This window comes from Ahaetulla prasina, chromosome 2, assembly GCF_028640845.1.
Source record: "Ahaetulla prasina isolate Xishuangbanna chromosome 2, ASM2864084v1, whole genome shotgun sequence".
Lineage (NCBI taxonomy): Eukaryota > Metazoa > Chordata > Lepidosauria > Squamata > Colubridae > Ahaetulla > Ahaetulla prasina.
Window position 1 is genome coordinate 83,950,406 of NC_080540.1, and position 6,368 is coordinate 83,956,773.

Sequence of the window (6,368 nt, forward strand, 5' to 3'; positions counted from 1 at the left end):
GCACTGTCGGACTGAATAAGAGTCCTCTTGGTTCGGGCCAAAGCTGATTTCTCCAGCATTTGGTGTCGCACAATGAGGAATCACCAACTGTTTTCAAGGGAATAAGAGATGTTGGTATTCACCCTCTTTGGCCTGGTATTGAAAGAATGTTGCCTATGATTCAAGCCAAGGCTACCAATAGTCTTGTCCACCATGAATTTCTCCAGTCCTCTTTTAAAACCATCTAAATTAGTGGCATCAGGACTGATCGTGGAATTTAGTTGTGTATTGCAAAGAATGCTTCCTTTTAGCAGATCTGAAGTGCTTAGTGTGTCACTGTCCATGAGACTCCCAAGTTCTAATAAGGTGAAAAATAAAACTTCATATTGTATATACCCCTCTGATTATGTACAATCTCTCCCCTTTCCCTCCATCACTCTTCTTAAATGCCCCCATATGCCAAAGTTGGTCTCTGTTTAAAAAAAACTGCTCAAACCCATTTTGGCTGCCCTTTTCCACCACCTTCTCCAGCTTTACAATTGTGTATGTAGTGAGAATTTCATGTGATATGAAACTATAGATTTATAAGATGGCATTGCTGTATTTGTAATTTCCATTCCATTTCTAATGTTTCCTGGCATGGAATTCTCCTCTTCCTCCTTTGCAGCTACCACACAAGGAACTGGCATTTTCCTTGAATTAGCCACCATACAGGCAAAGTCTCTTTTGATTACTCACTGCCCTCTCAAATCCTTTGGCATCTTTATAAATAAGTGAAAGTGCACCAATCCCAGAAGATTCTAGTTATTCATTTTTTATGTTATATTTTGTACTGAGGAAATTTGTTAGCAAACGTCTGAGCATTATATGTTATACCTCTATGCACTACTAAGTGTCATCACCAAACCATAAAATAACCCAAATTTGCTCAGGAACCTTTGGCGATTGACTTTGTCAGAGGTTTTGTTTTTTTTTTAAATCTATTTTGTTGATACCTTTTAAAGATAAGTTAGAGTGGCAAAATACATGCAAATTTCTCTTCTATGCCTTTATAATTGATGGGTTTTTTTCTTAATAATTCTTGCTAACAACTCAGCAGCTACAGATGTTAAACTAATTGGTATGTAATTACCTATATCAGATAAATAAGGCTTGGGAGGATTAATTTATATAAGGCCTGTAACTTCTTTTCCTCTCTCTTTCCCTCCTGAAAAAGTCAGTTCAGACATGAGTATCTACCTATCTTCAGTAGGATTTGATCCTGTTCTCAAGGGTACTGTACAACTAAAGCACATTATTCAGAATATATAGTGTATTTTTACTCTGATACTTCTCTGTGTCTTATAAGGTCTTGGAAATAAATTATATGCAACTTTATTCTTTTTATTAGTAGAACGCAACCCAGCACTGCCTGCATGAAATACAGGTAGTCTTTGACTTGCAACATTTGTTTATTTAGAATAGAATATAATAGAATTTATTGGCCAAGTGTGATTGGACACACAAGGAATTTGTCTTGGTGCATATGCTCTCAGTGTACATAAAAGAAAAGATACCTTCATCAAGGTACAACATTTACAACACAAATGATGGTCATAGGGTACAAAATTAACACTTAATGATACAACACTTAATGATAAGCATAGGGTACAAATAAGCAATCAGGAACAATCAATATCAACATAAATCACAAAGATTACCAGCAACAAAGTTACAGTCATACAGTCATAATTGGAAGGAGATGGGTGATGGGAACGATGAGATTAACAGTAGTGCATATTTACTAAATAGTTCGACAGTGTTGAGGGAATTATTTGTTTAGCCGAGTGATGGCCTACGGGAAAAAACTGTTCTTGTGTCTAGTTGTTCTGGTGTGCAAGTGCTCTATAGGGTCGTTTTGAGGGTAGGAGTTGAAACAGTTTATGTCCAGGATATGAGGGATCTGTAAATATTTTCACGGCCCTCTTCTTGATTCATGGAGTATACAGGTCCTCAATAGAAGGCAGGTTGGTAGCAATTATTTTTTCTGCAGTTCTAATTATCCTCTGAAGTCTGTGTCTTTCTTGTTGGGTTGCAGAACCGAACCAGACAGTTATAGAGGTGCAGATGACAGACTCAATAATTCCTCTGTAGAACTGAATCAGCAGCTCCTTGGGCAGTTTGAGCTTTCTGAGTTGGTGCAGAAAGAACAGTCTTTGTTGTCCTTTTTTGATGATGTTTTTGATGTTAGCTGTCCATTTTAGATCTTGCGATATGATAGAACCTAGAAATTTGAAGGTTTCTACTATTGATACTGTGTTGTCAAGTATTGTGAGAGGTGGAAGTATGGAAGGGTTTCTCCTAAAGTCTACCACTATTTCTATGGTTTTGAGTGTGTTCAGTTCCAGATTTGTTTGTCAAACATGTACAAGATAACAAGTATTGGTATGAACATAAACATAAACAAAGGAAGTAAATACAAATAAATGGTGACAGTAAGACAGGGATGGTAGACATGCTGGTGCGCTTATATACACCCTGTTTACAGACCTCTTAAGAATGGAGTGAGGTCCACGGTAAATAGTTTGAGGTTGAAACTGTGAGGATTTGAGGCTGTAACAACAGAATTGGGTATAGCACTCCAGGCTTTGACCACTCTGTTGCTGAGTTTAATGAATGTTCAGAGTTACAATGGAGCTGAAAAAAGACTTATGACTGTTTTTCACAGTTCAGAGAAAAAAGACTTATGACTGTTTTTCACAGTTACAACGTTTGCAGTATCCAACTGATCATGTCATCAAAACTCAGATGCTTGCAACTGGTTCATATTTATGATGGTTATGGTGTCCCAAGGTCAAGTGATCACTTTTCGCACCATTCTGACAAGCAAACCCAATGGGAAAGCCAGATTCATTTAACAACCAGGTTACTAATTTATCAATTTATCAACTGTAGTGATTCACTGAACAACTGTGGCCATAAAATAGGGAAAAGTTCACTTAACAAATGTCTCACTTAACAACAGAATTTTTGGGTTCTATGGTTGTAAATTGAGGACTACCTGTACTATATTTATAATTGCATGGTGAATGTTATACCTATAATTTTAGTTTATTGAATATTATGCTAATAATCTTTGTGTATATGTGTGCATGTGTGTGCAGATGTACACATGCATATGTAACTTTAGTCTTAAACCTGATTATTATATAGGGTCTCAAAGTTCAGAAATTTCAAATTCAGACATTTTTGTGCTTATTCCAGCCTTAATCAGATAAGTAACTTCTCACTTGAAAAATGGAGCACGTTGAGATAGTTCAGGTGGCAGAAATAGGGGACAGATCTTGAAGTTAGTCACTGATGTCTATATAGAGCTTTTAATATACCTGAATCCCCAATTGATTATGTGGTTTTCCAGTTCAAGTGGCAATACATCTTGGACTGGTATTTTTCTCAGATTCACTTGCAGATATCCCAGATGTTAGTAATCCTTGAACAGTTACATAAACGTGCAGAATATACTAAATTTCATTTCATTTTCATTTCATTTATTAAATTTCTATACCGCCCTTCTCCCGAAGGACTCAGGGCGGTTTACAGCCAATAAAACATAATTTATAAACAGACTTAAAATACAATATAAAAATCTAATTCTATAGGCCAATATCAATTAAAAATTATGCTAAAACAATAATAAAACCCCATTTAAAACAATGTTCAGATTGAGCTACTATTGTTTGAAAATCATCAATTTTCAACACTCAACTACCAATTATAACTTATTGTTAAGTGAAGTAATTAAAAAATGCTGTGATAGGCACATTTGTGGAAATCACCACTGGAAATAGCAAGAGCACTTAGACTTATATACTGCTTCATAGTGCTTTACAGCCCTCTCTAAGCAGTTTCCAGAGTCAACATATTGCCCCCCAATAGTCTGGTTCTCGTTTTACCGACCTCAGAAGGATGAAAGGCTGAGTCAGTACAGGTAGTCCTCAACTTGAAGTGGTCAGAATCAAACTCCTGGCTATCAGCAGAATTAGCCTGCAATACTGCATTCTAATCACTGCTTTCTCTAAAAGTAATGCTTGAACTGTAATGACCATGGAATTTTTGGCAATCATGATATGATATGTTGCCTTGACACAAAACTGAATACACCCTTAGCAATCATGATGAATTGATTAGGATCTTTAATCAAATAATAGAAAAGAATGAAGTGATATGATAGATTTGCTTGTCATATAAAAATTATTTGCATATCAATGAACTAAAAAGTTCTCCAGCTTCTTTCTCAAGTTGATTTCACTGTGGCACTGTATGTTGAAATGCAAGAACAAAATATACCTGGTTACTTCTAATTCCCTTTGCATATTCACATTTCTTTAACATTGTTAAAAGAAATAAGGTCATGTCTTATTTCTTTTTTTAACCATATTTTTATCGAACTAGTGTCTATAAAATAATCTACAAAAAAAGAATCCTGAAGTTGGATCTGATACAATTTAATTCAGCAGTGGTGGATCTGAAATGCAATTCAGTTAATGAAAAATTAAGGTAGAGATGCACAGATCTCTTTTCCTGTAAATGTGACCTTTTTCTACCTGTTCCATTCAAGAGGTAGATCATATCATATCCTGGGGCTGCTGATCAGAAAAAAATAAAAATAAAAGAAATGGAGGATACTGATTTTTTTCCTGGCAACTTTCTAGTTTCAGAATTATATGAATGTATTTAATGATTAACTTCTGTTTGCTGATGAAAGTTGGGAAAATCCCATTGAGCATATAATGTGATTATCAAACCAGGTCAAACCCCAACCCCAAGATTGACATTCAGTTCTGTTACCACTACAAAGAATAGAATAGAATAGAATAGAATAGAATAGAATAGAATAGAATAGAATAGAATAGAATAGAATAGAATAGGAGTTCTTTATTGGCCAAGTGTGATTGGACACATAAGGAATTTGTCTTTGGTGCATATGCTCTCAGTGTACATAAAGAAAAAATAAAATATATTCATCAAGGCCTGAGATACAATTAGAAGACCAAAGTGATCTGGTTTCTGTGCATGGGGGAAGTTTCCAAAATTCCTACTGCAAAATATGAGACATCAGTGAAGGGTAGTCTTGGACAGGGATAAGGCAAGAACTGTCACCTCCAATGTCAACCAAAAAGAAAACAGAAGACACATGCACACACACATTTTTTGGGGTTTGTGTAGAATATAGTGTCTAAGGAGTGAAAAGATTTAAGCTAAAGGTTTTGTAGGTCAAGGTTTTGCTTTAACCTTGTAATAATAGAGGGGGGATGGTATTGTATTGTATTGTTTTACAGTAGTAAAAAGGGGAAGACAGGCTACTGGAATGCAATTGAGAGCCACAAATTTTGCTTTAGGACATTGATTTCTCCAGTGTCCCAGCTACCCACATTTTTAACAAACAAAACAAAAGTCTCCATTTGGAAAGTATAAAAAAGGTTCAGGGTCCAGTAGAATAGAATAGAATAGAATAGAATAGAATAGAATAGAATAGAATAGAATAGAATAGGAGTTCTTTATTGGCCAAGTGTGATTGGACACATAAGGAATTTGTCTTTGGTGCATATGCTCTCAGTGTACATAAAGAAAAAATAAAATATATTCATCAAGGCCCGAGATACAATTAGAAGACCAAAGTGATCTGGTTTCTGTGCATGGGGGAAGTTTCCAAAATTCCTACTGCAAAATATCAGACATCAGTGAAGGGTAGTCTTGGACAGGGATAAGGCAAGAACTGTCACCTCCAATGTCAACCAAAAAGAAAACAGAAGACACATGCACACACACATTTTTTGGGGTTTGTGTAGAATATAGTGTCTAAGGAGTGAAAAGATTTAAGCTAAAGGTTTTGTAGGTCAAGGTTTTGCTTTAACCTTGTAATAATAGAGGGGGGATGGTATTGTATTGTATTGTTTTACAGTAGTAAAAAGGGGAAGACAGGCTACTGGAATGCAATTGAGAGCCACAAATTTTGCTTTAGGACATTGATTTCTCCAGTGTCCCAGCTACCCACATTTTTAACAAACAAAACAAAAGTCTCCATTTGGAAAGTATAAAAAAGGTTCAGGGTCCAGTAGAATAGAATAGAATAGAATAGAATAGAATAGAATAGAATAGAATAGAATAGAATAGAATTTTTATTGGCCAAGTGTGATTGGACACACAAGCAATTTGACTTGGTGCATATGCTCTCAGTGTACATAAAAGAAAAGATTGTCAAGAATTCTGAGGTACAACATTTAACGATAAGAAATCCATAGTGAGTCTTTTTAATAATTAAAAAGAAAAGAAGTTAAGAAAAGAAATTAAAAATTTTAATAATTAAAAAGAAAGAAACCATTAGAGAGCATTTCACCGAGGAAGCCTTT